Here is a 20,178-nt window from a genome sequence, read left to right as displayed (position 1 = left end):
TGGGTAAATTCTTTCTCCTCTTTTGTACCTCCTTTAGGATCTTTTGATCTATATATATATATATATATATATATATATATATATATATATATATATATATATATATATATATATATATATATAGCAGGTCATGTGTTCCTCTTTTTCCTTTTTGGTCTCCTTTCTGCTCCTCGAGGATGAGTCTCCGGTTATTTAGGGTGTGGTAGATTTGTTCCATCAGTTGTTCTGTCAGTATCTTCCACATAGGTAGTAAGCACGATATTAACCTATAGTTGCTAGGGATGGTCCCTTTCTCCGTGTCCTTCTGTAGCAGTGTAGTTCTACCTTTTGTCACCCAGTCTGGTACGCTTGCTTCCTGTGTATATCTTCTCAGGTTTAGGGCTAGTCTTTCGTGTAAGGTTGTGAATTTTTTGAACCAGTAAGCATGTATCCCATCGTGGCATGATGCTCTCCAGTTTGTCATTTTCCCTATGGTTTTCTTTAGGTTTTCCATGCTGATTTCATTCGCTGTTCCTTCTATTTGTTGTAACTCTTTTTCATGTCTTTCAGCCATTGGAATTTTTATTGTGAGCTCGTCGCTTTTCCCATATGTTTCTCCAGTAGTTGTTTCTTTCGGCTTTGGCTGTTCGGTTTCTGTTTTTCGTCCGTTCACAATTTGGTAGAATTGGCTTTCGTTAGTTTCAAATGCCCTGTTTTGTTTGCATTGTTTAGATTTATATCTATATCGTCTTAATATCGCTTCTTTTGCTTTTTTTGGTCCAGTTCTTCATGTTTCTTGTTTAGGCTCTATCTGCCAGTTACATTTTCAATATTACGTTTTCTCCACATTGCTTTCTTCCTGTTGATCATTTTGATTTCCTTTTTTTACGTTTGTGTATTTGAGGTTCTAGTCTTATGTCTCATCCAGGTGTTTCGGTCCGCATGCGCCCGGTTGTTTTTGCAGATTTGAAATTCATACATATTATTTTGGCGACAGCGTAAATGAGGTTGTTTAAGTCTGTGATTGTATTTGATGGGATGTGTTGGAGCAGCCTGTTAACCTTCTCTGTTTCTGTTTTTAATTTCTTCTGCTCTTGGTTCCTTAACGATGGGAGCTTTGTTTTTTTCCTCATTCATCAGCTGTATTATTTTATTTATTGTATTTGCTTCATTCTCTGTTAGTACTGTTTCATTGTTCTGTGTTTCCACGTTTGTAGACTCCGTTCTTTGTTGGTCCTCGGCCTTTGGTGTTTTTACTTGTGAGGCTTCAACTTGTGGGGTTGCTCTACGTGCGGTTTCGTTGGGGGATTCTTCTTGTTCAGTTTCATCATTTATTTTTCGCTGAATTTCTGTTAGTTCTAGTTTAGAGAGCCAACCTTTCTTGAGTATAAGCCTTGCTTTTCCGGAGTTATTATTATTATTATTATTATTATTATTATTATTATTATTATTATTATTATTATTATTATTATTATTATATCTATATATAAATACGATAGCGTGTGTGGTCTTTAATGCGACACGCTTACATCCGGGTCGTGTAATTGATTTGAAATGCCATTTTTTATCTTTCTATTTATATCGCAATTTGATTCGGCTGTTATCACGCTGTGCATTCTTAAAAAGGAAAAGTGGAATATTCCAAATAAACCTTGGTACACACACCTTCAAAGGAAAGTGGAATCCAATTCCTAAAAAAAAGACAAAAAACATTAGTTTCGCTGTTTAACCACGCTAATAAAAATGATTTGTTCTTCTTGGCCTTTTGGCCAAGATCAAATGTAGTATCTATTCTTCAGATGTTACATTTAAATTTCTTCGCTCTCATTGGAGGAGAAATCCTTTACGATTAAGATAATTTTCTCCACGTTAAGAAACGACCCTGGTGTCTAAATCTGTACTTTGGGGAGGTATTGAAAATAAGTACTATATTTAATGTAACAAATTTGTAATTATACAAAAGTAACTGGGGAAAGTAATTTCTGATTTCATTACAAAATACCCTGGAAATGCCCCTTCTGATTAATATAAAATGCGCTGAAAAAATATCTTCTGATTAATTATAAGATGCTCTGGAAAATTGTGGGGGGGAGACCAAATCTCCAAAAGGGGTACTCTGGTCAGTAACAACAAGTAAAAATTGTGTCCGTAATGAAGGAGTTCTCCTCCATTAACCAATACCAAAAGGGAGATTTAAGTCACTGGAATGCTGAGACTGATACTACACTCAGAAATTAATGACGATACAATGCTTTCCTAATCCCTAACCGTGATAATGTTTTTATGAATTAATTTCGAAAGTTGCTGAAACAGTTTATGATATAAACATTACTTTATTTCAAGTATATTTTAAAGGATGTATATTTTTAACAGTGAAGTAGGGGATATGACGTCGATCCCGGAAATGACTGCGACAAGTTACGTTTTAGACATTACTTTATTCAATGTATATTTTAAACATCAGGATGGGAGATAAGAAGGCAGTCCCGGAAATGGCTGAAACTATTTACGTTTTAGACATTACTTTATTTAATGTATATTTTTAACAATAGGTGAGGGATATGAAGTCAGTCCTGGAGAGGGCGTAAACAGTTTACTATTTAAACATTATTTTATTTCATGTATATTTTAACAGTATGATGGTGGGCATGAAGTCAATCCTGGGATTGACTGAGATAAGTGCAAATATATACTAGCAGAAAGCCTCTCCCAGTAGTAAGTGAGATAGGTTGAAAACATATAGTAGGAGAATACCCAGCGTCGCCTGGGATCGAATGAGATAGGTGAATTACATATACTAGCAGAATATGCGGTGTAACTCGGGATTGGATAAGTGGAACATATATACTATGAGAATACCCGGAATTGAGTGATGTGTTTGTAATGAACTAATCATCACAGGCAATATATCAAAGTTATCATTTCAGTAAGGGGGAGAAACATAGTGTGTTGAAGTTATGAAAATTATTGTCGAAATTAGTAACACATCCAAAAATTATTAAAATGATGAAATGTGAGTCACTTGATTGGTGTGTTTGTAATGAAATAATAAGCCCAGACAATGTATCAAAGTTCTTATATTAAGAGGAAGGGGCATAATATGTATTTTTAATTATAAAAAATAATCGTCAAAATTAGTAACACATTCAAGAATTATGAAAAATTATGACAGGTGAGGTAATTAATTGACGTGTTTGTAATGAAATAAGCAGCCCAGAAAATACATCAAAGTTACATTTTTAGCAAGGAGGAGGCTATAATGTGTGTTAAACTTATGAAATAGTATTTATCGAAATTAGTAACATATCCAAGAATGATGAAAAATGACAATATGTGATTTAAGGAATTAGTGTGTTTGCAATGGATTAATCAGACCAGACAACATATCAAAGTTAGTATTTTAGTAAGAGGGTTATGATGTCGGTTTAAATGATGCACAAAATTAGTAACATATCAAAGAATTATGAAAAGTAATGAAATGTGAGTTACTTGATTGGTGTGTTTGAAGTGACATATTCAGCTCAGCAAATAAATCAAAGCTATTATTTTAGTAGTGGGAGTTTATAATGTAGGTTAAAAATATAAAAACATATGATTGACGAAATTAGTAACAACTCCCACACAGTTATTTGCTATTTCTCTTCTACAGTTTAATAGATTTGGGGGTTCTTTAAAGTACAGGATAGCAAATTTTAAAGAACCACAAAATCTATTAAACTGTAGAAGAGAAATAGCAAATCACTGTGTTCACAAAATAAAATTTACTCTAGGATAGCGATACAATATAGTTTTAAACCTAACAAAAACAATAGAAAATAAAAATAAATAAATTAAATAAATATGAATATGCATAAACGATCAAACATATGTGTATGTATATATATATATATATATATATATATATATATATATATATATATATATATATATATATGTGTATAGATGTGCATATATGTATGTACACATATGTATATTTATATATATAAAAAAGAAATGTCTGCCTTAAACAACTAAACTAGTTTTAAAACAGATCCTTTGTTCGATAAAATGCATGCCCATTGGATGATAGGAAGGGGCGCGTTGGATACTAGTAAGCTGATTGGCTACCTAAAATCCTCAACAGAAGAGGACCATATAAAAACAATAAACAACCACAGAATTCGCGCATAAGCCTGACGAATCCTAGAGTTGATGAAACGACGAATATTCAGTGTAGCTAACTCGCCATATATATTTTATAAATTACTAACCAGCTCTACCTGCATATTGAGCACTTTTGAAGTAAATACTTAAAGTTTACGCATTAATCTATACTTTCGTATATTAATTTTATGTGAGTAAATGAAGTAGTTATATATATATATATATATATATATATATATATATATATATATATATATATATATATACATACCTTTTAATATTTAAAAAAGAGTGCATACATGATGCACACCCTACTTTCTTACTAGTCCTGGTCCGTGTATCCGAATAAAGTCTACAAAACTATTCTTAGCATAGCAGACTAACAAAAAATCGTCGAGACGAGCAGCGACTATCACGTTATTGGAAGAAACTACCGTACCTATAAATTCTACTTTCAGCGGGCTTACATAGCTAACATAGATAAACAAGAACAGGAAATTGTATTGATCATTATATATATATATATATATATATATATATATATATATATATATATATATATATATATATATATATATATATATATAGAGAGAGAGAGAGAGAGAGAGAGAGAGAGAGAGGTTCACGTTTAAAATCGGTCCCTTGTATAATTATGTTCTTTCATAGGAACTAAATAAATATGACTTTGATCTACATAAGATTGAATAATACTGACTATCATTACCAAGTGAAATCATTTGCTCTTTTAGGAAAAACGCCAATAATGAAGCACTCATATCTGTAATTTGGCAACCGCTTTAGCTTGAGCAATTTGCACCTTGTTATTTCATTTCCCTCCGGATAAAATCACACGCTATCATCCTGTAATAAATTCTAATCATTTCTCACTCACTTTCTCAAGAGGATCTGCTACGCTCCATCCATTCCTCTGGGAGACTAACACGGCTGATTTGTTTCTTATTAAATTATAACATTGCGTATATAATAATAGTCTAATTTCTATGGAACGACTAATTATTTTTCATGAATTATTTCCTTGATCATGAATCAGTCTCTGAACTAATCGAATAGGATTTTATGGGACCGAATTAGGGAAATAAACAACCCCTTAGTTGATATTTTTAGGAAAGCATATGATTTGTTTGCCAGAAATTGAAAATTTATATATTAACATGTATTTATGCGCTTGTGATGAGGTTTTGTTTAATGTTACGATTCGACTAATATTTACATATACAGTTACCGAGGTTTTGTAAAGGAATACGCTGGAAAATTGTCTTATATTTTACAACGATGCAAGTAGTGCACTTCCGGTGAATTGAATAGGTTATGATGTTTCTGAATTTTGAGATGAGGATTGGTTATTCGTATTTTTGGATTCATCGAACTACAGTTCTTTACTTGAGTGTGATTTTCACAACCTTTCTGTCGATGAAACCTACGACTTTTTCAGGTGTATCTTGTCGTGGCGCAGTGGTTATAGCGCTGAGAAAATCAATTATAAAATGTGATATAATTCTGAAGGTTGAAGGCGAATGATACAGTTACGAATTACTTAAGACCTATATCGAGCCATGGCTGACGGAACAAGAGCACGCTACCCCCGTAGGAAAAATGCTTGAAATTCCGTCCAAATTCGCGATTTTCTCAGAAACATTCCTGAAGAATGTCGGAGAGTACATCGACTGAAACATTGAGAAAATCACATCCAAGATCAGAACAGTAGTCACATGAATGAAAATAATACGAATATCTATGGTTAGTAGGTGAATTACAGCTCTGTAGCGTTTTGTTACAGAACTATAATGTACGTACTAAACATAGTTTCTGTAAAAATGCTTAAAACTCATGAATTTTTATAGAAAGGAGTCTATGGAGTGAATGAAATGCTAACGATTTATTTATTTATTCAGTTAGATTTTTCCTAATCTCAAACTTTAGCTTGAAAAAGATTAAAGTAATAAAAATCTTGCAGAATTACATTACTTGCATGTGCATAAAACTATTGGAAACAAATAATACATTTCACTACTGTATGCCTGATAGGTTATAAATTGTCTATGCCGTATATTATAACAAAATATAGAACTTACGTTTGTGTTGATAAGATATGTAGCAATTAGTCATACCTACCAACGCGGGGGGGGGCGTATAAATACCTGGATTTGAAACCAAGTGAGCGGCAAATCAACCTGGTACTGACAGACCCATAAATCATATCAGTTAATTCAACTAGGAGAAGAAACATTCTGATGGAAGACCTGTGCAATTGACCTCATAGGTATCATAACAAAACGTAGGAGGGAGGCCTTTTGGGTCCTAGTTGATAACATACCTAAAGCTTGTGACTCGATTTAATCACGTTTAAAGACATAAACTGTTAAGGATTAAATAGGATTTGACCAACGCCCAGCTTCCATACTATTGTTTTGCCTATTAGCTAGGAGCATAGTTTCGAGCACAGAAACTCATTAGAGACGCTCAGTATCTAGTCTTTTTATCTGAATAGTTCAATAATCGACGTCTCCTCCAATATCCACATCTTAACCCCCTTAACTGGGCATCTCATGGGTTTTGTTTATCATGTAAGCTGCACTCCTCTCCGAAAACCGGCTGATGGTCTTCTGGCGTTGCATGATGGTAACAATGCACATCATCTTTTTCAACTAAACCCATCCTAAACCGAAACTACAGCTCTCAGTAAAATTAAACATTACAACCTAAGCAAACCCTAACAAAAACCACGATTCGTCCCCTCATTTGAGGATCGCATTTACAAATATTGCTTGGGTTGCAACAAACTTAGACGAAATAGAATCATTTCTCCAAGAATATTCTTAAGATATCTCAGCGCTAAATAAAACTAACCTGCACTCATCCATCTCTATTCACTTTCCCATGCCTGGTTTTCTTGCTCTTTGTCAGACAGATTCTGACAAAAATATGCACGGACGTGGAGTCTATATTCGTTACACCCTCCACATTACTTGTAAGTCAAAACTAGAATCAGATGGCATAGCTTTGATGCGCTTTACACTACTATTACAATATAGTACTAAATACTTATATTTTACCTATCTTCTTTAATCCATGACTGTACTCTAATCAAGCGCATCTCACCCAGTATAGATATAGAAATCTCTTTAGGTTCTAACGCGCATGTAAACGTTTGGGATGACATTATTGCCCACCACAGTAATTGGCTTTACTTTTCTAACCACACTGACACAACTGTTAGCATCACATAACGTTTCTATTTCCCAATCTTGGATACAGGCAGTAATGTTTCTGACGCATCTCCCAGGTCGTGAGAACGACCAACCCTACATGCTGGACATATTTCTGACCACAGTTCCTGACGACTGTGTAACAACTACACATCGCCCTCACAGAAATGCTGATCATAATAAAATCTCGACCAAAAATGATAAACCACTGCTCGAAATGACAGCGTACTAAAATACGGCTGATTTTGATGCCGGCAGGGATTACATCAGAGATACTTTATGGGAAAATATATTTTCTTTCTTGCTGATCGGTTCGCAAATTAGACCAGTGAATAGTTCGACGCGACAATTGAAGCACATATTCCCAAACTATAGTTCTATAGCATAGCCTACTGTCCCCAATTTGTTACTTCTGCTTGCGCAGTTCCCATTGCTCAAAATCAACATGCATATCGCAGATTTATCCGTCCTACTCCAGTTCAAAAATACCACAGTTTATAGTAGCTAGAAGTAATTGTAAATAGGAAATAGTCATAGCAAAGAAAGAATATACCAAAACTAACATAGAATATAGTGCAGAAATTTTTAAAAAGTCCTTATTTCTAGATAATCTATAACATTTTAGAAATAATAGGCAATACACTTCCAACCACTATCTAACAATGTTGAAGTTGTTTGCACGCCAACTGAAAAAGGCTTAATTGCTTGCATTTCGGTTTGCCTGCACCTCTACTTTGGAACCAGCAAAACACTCACTCCAAGATTTTCATCCGTGGAAAGACACTACACTAGATCGTTTGTAAAAGCGACCATATACAAGTAGCTGATAAAATAAAAACCGTAAACACCTTAAAAGCATGTGAATCTTATCTATGCTGTATTATTAAGAAATGCCCGACTGAGGTTTCGTCAGTTTTTTTCTCAAACAAATGGCTTTACATATCTTACTTTCGTGATTACTGGAAAATTGCTTCTGTTGCACTAGTTTCAAGAACTTTTGTAGAAGCACTGGCCATTAAATTATCGCTTGATTAACGCCTCTTTTTTTCTCAAAAATATTTCAGTTCATAATTAATCCAGCTTTAGTCAACACCTTCAAAACTGCTACACCGCTATTCGAACAAATCTTATGTACAATGCACTGGTTTAAGTAAAGGAATTTAGGGTAGAAGCTCTTGACATATGTAAGACTTCTGATAGGGGATTGCACGATGGTATTCGCATGCAAATCAAATCCTATGGTATTACTGGACGGATACATTTATAATTTGAATACTGCTTAAATGAGAGATTAATTCGGGTTGTCCTCGAGAGTTGCACGTCAGTACAATATGATATAAATGCTGGTGGACATCAGAGGTCGATCTTTGGACGTTTATTATTCTTTATATTTATCAATGACTTCCCTGATCAAATTTTCTTCGAGATGGGTATATTTGCTTACAACCCCACGCTCTATAATACATAAGGAGGATAAACGAATGAACACGTATCCAAGTCTATGACGGAAATCTTAGAAATGGACTAGTATGTAGCTGAATGGTGAGGAAAAGACATGTCTTCATTCAATGCAAAGGTTCTTCCATCAATAGCTTACTTTCTCAACCAACGATGTCTATTACTAAGGATACATTACATAAAAGTAAATTGTTCAGACTCCTCAGCTTAACGTTCACAGGGAACATGAGTTGGAAAAATATATTGAGAGGGTAGCCAAGTCTGCTGCAGAGAAAACCTGCTAGAATGTTACTTATGACTGAGAATATCTCGTGCATCTATAACGCCATAAGTTGTCCATGTATTTAGTATCGTTGTCACATTTGTATTGATGAATCTGTTGCAAATCTCTTACCTCTGGACAATCTAAGAGAGAGTTACGAACTTAATATGTCTCGAACTGTAAGCATGGTTTCAATCGCTGGCCAAGCGACGAAATAGTGTATGCCTCTTCCTGTTTTACAGGTATTTCAATATTAGGTGCTCCGAATTACAAACTTTGTAAGCCCCTGACCTAAATACACTTGACATACATGATAAGTAGGAAATTTCCGCTTTATACTTCAGAAACCCCTAGATCTAAGAATGTGTCCTACTTTAATATTTTCTTCTCTATGACTGTAAGATCTTGAAATTCTCCTTCGGGTGTATGCTCCCCTGTCTGTTTTGAGACGCAAAAGTTCATTTGTAATGTAAACAACAATCTTGCTGCTAATCTAACTGCAGACTATGTCTCAGAAAGTATCCCCTTAATGCAAGAAAACGCAGTACTTAGTGTATAATAAAAAATTCGAATGGATTAATATATACTTTTATTATCAATATTATACATTGTAATAATGCTTATATATATATATATATATATATATATATATATATATATATATATATATAAATATTTATTTATTTATAATTAAGTGCGCGTATATATACATATATATACATATATATATATATATTTATAAGTAAGTGCGCGTATATATATACATATATATGCATATATATATACATATATATATGTGTGTGTGTGTGTGTGTGTGTGTGTGTGTGTGTGTGTGTGGGTGGGTGTGTATAATTCTCCCAGCTCATAAATGATTTCGTCCACCAAATGAATTTCACTACAAAAGTTATTGAATGTCATTGATTGTTATTGATTTAGCCGCTATAAAAAAATGTGCATCACAGGTTACTTTTCATTACCAATTATGTCAAAAAATCAGATAATTCTTCTGCTTCATCTGACACGTCTCTTTTTTTAATAAATAGCGCGGTCTGATTTTATAGAGATATTCTCTTTTAGTCTTCTCCGATTATTTTGATATTACATTTAGTTTGTATTTTTAATTTACTTATTATTATATATTTATTTATTTATTCATTTACAAAAATATGGTTGATGTATGTCAGTTAAATTCAAATATTTCGGAAAATACGTAATCTTATAAAAATGAGTTGCGTTTCCCAAGATGAATATTTGTGTTTATTAGTGACTTTTTTTACATTACTATAAGGTTGTCAGGTACAGAGTAGATTTCGAGTTGCACTGAGTGAGGGAAAGCTTAGAAAATAATCTTTTTTACATACAGATTTTACCAGTTGTGTCTGTCTTAATGCAACTCGAACTTAATTTCGACCATTAAAAATATGGGATTATGGCGGATAAGATAATAAAAACATGATATCATTTTGCTCCTTTATATTTTAAATAGGTGTACCTAAAATTTGTGGTTGCATACTAATATAAATATAATTTTATAAACTGCATCAACATTTATTATTTATTTAAATTAAATGTTGTGAGACATTGTTTTAATTATAATTTCACAGTGGCATGTGTGAATGCATTAATAAGTAACATTAATTCTTAGTGTCTGCTCCGTGTATTAATTTTTAAGCAGTAGTTGATCTAATAGAATATTTTAATATTCTCACATGCTGTTAGTCTATCTGTTTGTTCGTGTAACATTTTCTCTAAAACTAATGCGTCCGTCTGCCGGTAATATTTGAGACATATTTATGATATGTGCTGAGAAACTTAGTAAAATTGTATTGGTTTATTTCAGAGTTGGGAATCAATAGAAAGCAAAAGTATTCTAAAAGATTCACCGGCAATTTCTAAGCTGATTTTGCACAACTTTTTTCTGAACATTTATTATTGGCCTGTTATCTCAATATTTATGTATCTATTTTGGGTTTACTTAGAGGGAATATTGCGGATTTATCAGAATAATATTATATTTTGTTAGGAAATTTTGGCAAAGTGAAGAATGGTCTGATTATAGAGAATCATACGTAAAACAAGTTTGTGATGTGACTTACGTAACAAATAAGATGATCTACTCTAGCTGACTTAAGATATATGTAAGCCAGGAGAAATCAGAATTAGGAGTGAACCTGTTACTGGGAGTTAAAAAGACAAGTTGCGTAGCTAAGTACTACCGGGTTAGTTTGCGGACAGGAGGTGCCTTTGGGGCACAATAGAAATATCTACGAAACAACTACAAATGATGTAAGGAAGAAGATAAAGAGGTGCAAACTGCGAAGCGTGTAACCTTATGAAATAAAGATCTGCAAATAGTAACTCGCGTTTGTGTGTTCCATTGATGTGTCTTCTGTAAGAGGATGGGGAGACGATGCTAAAACTGTCAGATTTTGAGTGGCAAGTAGACAATTGTGTAATTCTTCATTGTTAAAGATTGCCTTTTTAAAAAAAGATAGAAATATTATTAAATATATACGAGATTAAAAGATTATTAAATATATACGTAGCAGATCGAAACGTTAAGATAGTCTATATACTAAAACAAGTAAGCGTCCTTATAATTCTAGCGACTAGACAATTCACGAGCATCTATTAAAGTAACACGTAAATATATATACACTAGACATACATAAACACAATTATATAAACCCGACGACGGAACATTTTCTCTTAAACATGGTCTCATGAAAGTAATATTTTTTAATATCTTACATAGATTGTTTATTATTATTATTATTATTATTATTATTATTATTATTATTATTATTATTATTATTATCGTTGTTGTTGCTGTTGTTATATTTCTACATACATCGTTTTAGCTTCGTGCACTTCCGTAAGAACTTAAAATAATGAAGGCACTGATAGAATTACATGTGGTTCGAAGTCGGAATTAGATTTATGTTAACGTACATATACACAACTTTTTGCAAGTAGTAACCCTTTTTATATTTTTGAAGATTCATTCATGATTATATTATAAAAGATAAGACACAACTAATGATAATAAAATTACCTCTGTGTTGTAATTAGCAACTCTACTATTTCTCCATCTGTCAGATTCTAGAAATCTGTGACGAATAAAGTTATGGTAAACAGCTTCAGCTGACAAAGACAACATACAGGGTGTTCCAAAAGAAGCTGATGGCTTAAAAATATTCATAACTTTCTGAATTTTTTCATATTTTTCTTTTATTTTTTCAGATAATCTAGAGTGATCGTTCCACGGTCATCAGGAGTCGTTTTACTATTAAGGAGCGGATATTTGTCGTAGAGTCGTATTTTCGGTTTAATGAGTCAATACCAGAAACTCAAAGAGAATTCCGACGAAACTTTAACACAAGAAATTCCCCTACTCCCAATGCAATGAAAGCCATGGCGGTAAGATTTGATGAGCACAGGTATGTATGCGACCTTACTAATTGTGGTAGACCTTGTACGGAAAGAAGTGATGCGAATCGTCAGAGATTATCAGAGAGTCTGGCCGTGCATCCATCCACATCAGAAAGAAAAAGATCAAGTCAAATTGGGGTGTCTCGATCAATGTGGTTACACAGGACGGTGCAACAGCGTATACGGCACGAGAAACATTAAATCTGACCCAGGACATAATCGGCAACCGAATAATTTCTCGTGGTTGTGAGATAAATTGGCCACCCCTCTCCCCAGGTCTTACACGTGTAGGTTTCTTCATTTGGAGGTACCTCAAAGAGCGGGTATACATAACAAACCAACCACAATAAAAGTACTTAAAAACAATATAGAGGAGGAAACCAGGGGCATAAGCTCTTAAACATTACGTGATGTGCTGGACTATGCCTTACAGAGAGCACACGAGTGTGAAAATTAAAACGGTGGACATTTGAGTAACATCATTTTTCATAACTAAAATTAGACCTTGTGAATAACATACACAAGATTAATTTGTGTAAAAAAATTAGAATAAGTAGACTATGATATGTTACAAAATCTCAAAGACTCACGGAGAGGCTCATCTATCTACATAGTAAGTTGGTAAGCATAACTTAAATATTGAGGAAGTGAATCACATTTCAAATCGGTCAGCTTCTTTTGGGCACCCCTGTTTATGCATTCTCTTCTGAAAAGTTTTTTTCAGTTTTACGTTAACTCTACTATCGCATAAATGTGTGTTCGTCTCAGTGTTGTACACATCACTATATGATATGGGATATCTATGTTTGTGTAATCAAGCAACAACTCCGAAATCACTGACTCCGAAATAGTATAGGAGATTCTAACACTTCATACATTCTACTTAAAACATAGGGCAGTTATATGTCTCAATTAACGTAAACTGATTTACCATCTTTAATATAATTTTATTCATAAACAAAATACTAAAAACTTTTTTTATGACTTTACTCTACATTTTGAAAAATACTGTCTATTTGAAAAAAAAAACGTTTCTATCGTTGGAACACGTAACCATTGAGTTGTTTGCCTGGAAATGATAAAATTGCTGAATATATATCTAATGCACACAGACTAATGTAATAAAACTCCGTAAGACTATGCGCAGTTTTGTGATTTTACTTGCCCTATCATAAATAATTCAACTTCCAAGGAAAATCGATTAATCTTATTAATATTATGCATGAAAGTGATTCGGCTTCGCAGTCGATTTTTTTCACTTCATATAAAGCGTATTGAAACATAGACACGCGCCGGTACTATTTTGTATCAGATCAAACCGAGTGACTGTTGAGAATTGAGGGACGAGATGTTTATTTTATCTGGTTTAATCTTCTGTCGAAGCAAAGAGTCTGTGAATCAGGACATAGGAGGATGTTCTAAAGTTGTAAAATCTGAAGGTAAGACGAAATTAGAGCAGAACGTTTTTCGACATATGAATAACTACGCAGTGAATGCGTGGAACTTTGCTGTTTGTCCGATTGATCGAACAATGTACGTCGCAGAGGTTACACGTTAGTTCAGTTTACCAAACGCGTTCACTTCAAGAGCTTGAAAAATAGGTACAGATGTGAAATTTCAGCGATAAGATCAAGTTACTTGATTTTAATATAGTCTACGATATATTGGATGTTTAGTTTTTAGTGAAGGAAAAGATACAGCGGATATTAAATTAGCGTTCGTAGTATGATATCGCCTTCCATCCGTCTTTTTAATAAACTGAGACTCGGGTACTTATGTACGTTAAACATAATTCGGTAAAATTATGTATATTTTCATTATAAGGTAAAGGAGAATCAGGTATTACATATAAGTGTGTGTTCGCTTATAATATAAATAGTATAACTTATAGTTTAGTTTAGGTTGCGTAGTATACGAAGGTTTCAGTATTAAAGATTATTTGCAAGTTTGACGTGCAATTCCTTACAAATAGTTTAACGTGAAACATATTTAGTTCATAAATTGGAGATCTATATTATTTATATGGCTTTATTGCCATTGCACTATAAATATATAGAAGGTATATAGAGATTTGCCCATTAGGCACGAAATAATTTCAGTTTGAATATCCGTAAACTTTATAAAATTTTTTTAACTCAGTTTAAACACCCCCCCCCCACACACACATATATATACATACATATATTCATATGCATATATTTATATGAATATATGTATATGCATATATATATATATATATACGATGATAAAGTATTAATACATTTCCAAATAATCTAGTAGTTTATGAGAGACTTACATACTTTATTACGTATTTAACTGATGTAACCCCTTTTTAGATTAAGCTCTAGTCAACAAATCGCATTGACAAAATACTGAATAATGAATCACTAGTACTACTACTAATAAGTTCTTTCTAAAATTACAAAAACTCAGGACATTTTCCTTCATACGTTGAATAAAACTAATCTACCTTTACAATATGAACCAAGATGGCGTCTGAAACAAACAAAAAATGTTGAGTCTCGTTTTTATTCAACGGTATATTGTCATGCATTTGTATCAAAGCTAATACATTCTTATATTTTGAAGGTGCATACAAAAAAGACAGCATTGAAAAAATGGCCGTTTGCTTATGCATAACGAGTCAGTTTCTGAAAAATATACCGAAAATTTAACATGCTGAAGCAGCTGTTTACTATGAAAAATAAACATTTGAGTTTTGGAATATAACTATATATAACTATATATATATATATATATATATATATATATATATATATATATATATATATATATACTCCGTTATTATATTTAAATATTTGAGCTTCTAAACAAAATACTTGGTATGCACAAAACCTTAAATACAAGGTAAAACAGAATTTACGAATGGGCATATATATATATATATATATATATATATATATATATATATATATATATATATATATATATATATATATATATATTTAAAAAATTGTTTGCATTTTAACCTCAACCAAATTACAATGTTACTTTGATGTACTATCTGGGACTATATTTGTAGAGTTACTATGTATGTAGTTAATCTGCAAGATGTTAGTTTCCATTAACCTTCAGTTCTGTATGCCATACAGTCAGAGAAGTAGGAACCCGGAAGCGAATTTCAAAGTCTAGCAGTCCTAGGAGAGAAATTATTAGAGTAGAAGGCTTTTTATATCTAGGGATTGCAACTGTGTTGGTGTCGGATTGTGAGGATTGTCGAGTGTGCCGGTATTATTCCTCAAAAGGGTAAAAAGGGTTCTCATTCGTCAGCACACCTCCCATTTAAATACTTTTAAAATAGACTGGCAAAATGAACATAACGTCGATATGACAGCGCTTGAAGCCCAACAAATAGTGCAATACTTATTAGGTTAGCTACTCTTTTTGGGGCCCTCTCTAGGGGGGGGGCTTAAAGCAGATGCCCCAGACCAAATACGTTAACAATACTCCATACATGGGAAAGCATCGCCTCGTGGAGGTAAAGGGTACTCTCAGGCGTAAAACATTTCTAGCGAGGTAGAAAGAGCCCACCTCATTTGCAGCAGCCTTGGCAATATATTCAGTGTATCTGATCCTACGTATTTCCTGAGAAGTTTTAACGAAGGCCTTCAGTTAATGTTTCATTAGCAATTACTTTTAGTGTTTGAGGAGGCTTCTTGTAGTTATTAAAAAAAGAAGCTTTGTCTTGGCAGCATTGAATGTGACAATCCATTTTTTATCCTTATTTCAATACAGTCCAGCAAATTTTTTCTAGAGTTTCCGGCATTGCCTTTTATATACGCTCCTTCGTTTTCCCTTGGTGTTTATTGTAGATCGATGTATCGTTCCAAATTATGTTCCTCGTGTACATAAAACCTAGGAGTTTGAATATTATACTGTCATATAATATATAATTAGCCATGCCCATTAGTCGTTAAGAAGCTTACTTGTAGTTATTAAAAGAAAAAAAAACTCAGTCTTGTAAGCATTGATTGTGGCCACGCCTTTTGGTTTCCATTTAACTAGGTCTCTCCCCAGTGTCACTTACATTACCTTGGATACGTGTTCGGTTGTGTCTATTACAGAGCGTGTCGTCATCGAATATACCCATCGCAGAGACGATTTGATCAGAGAAGTTAATTATGAATATTAGAGGTTATAACATTCCAATATCGATCCCTATGGTCAACCAGAATTTATATCATATTTTCTTGACGTACAAATATCCAGGACGACCTGGATTCTTCCTTTACGTGGTAAAAATTAAATTTTGTCAATTATTTGTCAAGTAATACGATAAGATTTTATTCATATGATACCATCGTGCTATATCCTGATTAAGGTTTTAGATATATCGTGGGCTACTTACTTAGCATCTCCTGCTTTTCCAATGCAAGTTATAGATCTTTGGAGATAACAGTTTCCATATCTGCAGTATGCCGGGATTGCCTAAACATATAATGTTTATCCGATAGAAGTGTAGCAGCACTGATGTGGTGGAATGTAGCTTAATTTATGATTGGCTGAAATATTTAGCGAAAAAAAAAGAAAATCACTCATGAGGCAATTAATCAATAGCCCAATTATTTCGCAAAATTCCTTGTAAACATATACCATAGATAGAGTTTTCCAGCAGGGAAGCAATATTCGTAAAGGCATCCGTATAAAAAGTTGGAGCATTGTCTTAATAATGCAGCCGGGCTTAGATCTGCTCAATCGGCTGTTGATGTATCTAAGTTGTTATCATATAATTTAATTGAGAAGGGTTGATTTTCATATCATTCAGTGTGGTTTCTGTCAGCAAGAGAAAAATCTGGTGAGTCCAAAGTCCACACCGATGGGCAATCTCAGTTGTCATGTAAAAAATGTCAAGACTGTTGGTAGTGGTGGAATAAATGATTGCCTTTTATTTAGTACACTATTAAATGTTTTCCAGACACCTACATTCCGCGCTTCAATGGAGTTTCTGGTGGATACAATATATTCTTCCATGGCTGTAATTATTTTCTTCTACCAATTACCTCTTGTTTATATGTACTTGTGTTTACTTGAACTGGCTTTATATCGGATACATCTGCGGCTTTTGTTAATTGGCAGATCCGCAGGTAGAAGCCAATCCAAGGGGAGAGTAGGGGTTGCTATAGAACTATCGTGTGGAAAAATGTGCTTAAATTACCGCTTTAAGCAATATAGTTTTCTCATTTCCGCAATGTTCAGCAGGAAGAGAAAATATATTACCACATTAGCCCTGGTAGCATGCCAAATAGCATGGTGCCGTACCTTGTCTATCTGAGCAGTAGCTCACCAATTTCTGGTCGAGAATTTACGGTGATGTTTGTACTTTTCAGACTATGATCAGCATTCCCGAAAGGAAAATGCGTATTTTTTTTTAAACAGCCTTCAAGCACTATAGTGAAAAATTGTCAACAGTGAAGCTTGCTTGCCCTGACGATCTGGGAGAAAGATTGCGAACGTTACTGTCTGCGTCAAGGAATGTGATATAGAAAGTATATATTCTCTAGTAAAATGAACAAAATACGGTGAGACAACAACAACTATGGATGGCAGTAATTGCTGTGAATTTGGTTAGGAGATTCGGAGTTTCTATGCTACCAAATAATTAAGTCCAGGGGAATAGTTGGCCGAAATGCTGTGAACCAACAACAAAGGAAAATGAAGTAAATAAATAAATAATACTCATCTCATTAAGTAATTAAATTCTTCCATTTAACATTACGACGAAGAATAAGAGGGAATATATATATATATATATATATATATATTTTAAAAATAAACATTCGTTTATTTTATAAAGTTTAAAAGATTCGCGTCGTTATTTGGCTTAACAGTGTTCAATGTAACACGTCTCTTATTTGATTTTAAAATTTCACTCAACGCCTTTTATGGATAACCTACCTAGACTTTCAAATAACGCGCGGCTACGCGTAATTACCGGCTACAGAAAAACCACAGCTAACACCAGATGGACTTATCTTAAAAGTCTTCCATTAAACATCATAGCGAAGAATGAAAGAGAAAACACACACACACACACACGCATATATATATATATATATATATATATATATATATATATATATATATATATATATATATATATATATACACAGATTGAAATAGGAGTGTATGTCTCCAGAAATATCTCTCTTTTTAAAAATAAACTCTCGTTCATTTTATAAAGGTTTAAAAAATTGCGTTACCATTTGCCTTTAAAGTGTTTAATGTAACACAAGTCTTATTTGATTTTCAAATTTCATTGAACCGCTTTTATGGATGAACTACTCAGACTTTAAAATCACGCGCGACCACGCGTAATTAACCGGCCACAGAAAACCACAGCTAACATAAAGGGGACTTAACTTAAAATTCGTCGATTTAACATCATGACGAAAAATAAGAGGAATATATATACAGATTGAAAAGGAGTGTATGTCTTTGAAATATATCTCTCTCTTTTAAATTAAACATTCGTCTATTTTATAAAGATTAAAAAAATCGCGTTTTTATTTGGCTTTTAAGTGTAAAATTTAATACCTATTTTATTTGATTTTCAAATTTCACTCAAGTCCTTTTATAGATATCTTACACAGACTTTTAAATCACGCGCGGCCACGAGTACAGCCACAGCTAACATCAGGTGGAGTTAACTTAAACTTCTATTAAACATCATGACGAAAAATAAGTGGAATATATATATATATATATATATATATATATATATATATATATATACAGATTGAAAAAGGTTTGTATGGCTTTTGAAATAAATCTCTCTCTTAAAAATAAACATCTGTTTATTTTATAAAGGTTAAAAAAATCGCGTTGTTATTAGGCTTTAATGTGTTAAAGTAACATATCTCTTATTTGATTTATATATCTATATATCTATAAAAGTGAACGTGTCTGTGTATCTGTGTGTGTGGGTGTCTGTGTACATTGCCCGACGCAATAACTCTGTCAATTTTTAGTCTACAGACTCGAAATTTTATACACAGGGTACTGAGAGTAGGGAAATCGATGTGATCGGTTTTGGGCCAGAAATTTTGCGATTAAGGGGTTAAAGTTCAACGATTTCACCTTTGAGAACTCTACTAAACTCCTTCGACAATTTTGAGTCTACGCACTTGAAATTTTGGATAGAGGTTCCGTGGACATGGATCTAACTTGATTTGAGCCCAAAACAATACATTTTAAGGGGTCAAAATGGGGGTCAAACTTAAAAGAAATTGACCTCTGCGGTCTCTTCCGAATTACTCAGACTATTTCTGGTCTAAATATTTGAAATTTTACCTAAAGGGTACTCAGAGATAGGGCAAGCCTTTTCATCAGTTTCTGTCGGAAATTTTTAATTTCCAATGCATAAATGTATGTATGTATGTATGTTTGCACTTCTGCCTTAAGCGACGGATTTTACCAAAATCAGTATCGTTTTAAAGATCGCCTTTTCATACGACAAATATCGAAAAATTGGCTAAAAACATTAATATCTTCCCCTTCAACTCGGCACTTTTTTTCGCCGATATTTTTAAAAGTTATCCTCTCATTTAGATTGTCTAGCCTTAATATTTAAAAAATGTCGCTTCGGTTTTTACGGTGGTCGTAAGAGCATGAACGTTAGGTTTTACCCCGTTCTTTTCCTCCTTTGCGGCATGGGTT

General features: G+C 33.3%; 1 non-coding gene across 1 annotated transcript; it reads left to right on the top strand.

The window, feature by feature from the left end:
* The first annotated feature begins 1,728 nt into the window (after positions 1–1,728).
* On the top strand, positions 1,729–1,925 carry LOC145247645 (U2 spliceosomal RNA). The gene has a single exon (XR_013863281.1). It is a non-coding gene; the product is annotated as a U2 spliceosomal RNA (small nuclear RNA).
* The last annotated feature ends 18,253 nt before the right edge of the window (positions 1,926–20,178 follow it).

This window comes from Euprymna scolopes, chromosome 25 (assembly GCF_053919585.1).
Source record: "Euprymna scolopes isolate OS-2025 chromosome 25, ASM5391958v1, whole genome shotgun sequence".
NCBI classification, from domain to species: Eukaryota; Metazoa; Mollusca; class Cephalopoda; order Sepiida; family Sepiolidae; genus Euprymna; species Euprymna scolopes.
The sequence above is the reverse complement of the archived record's forward strand: the minus strand, read 5'-3'. Positions and strand labels throughout refer to the sequence as shown.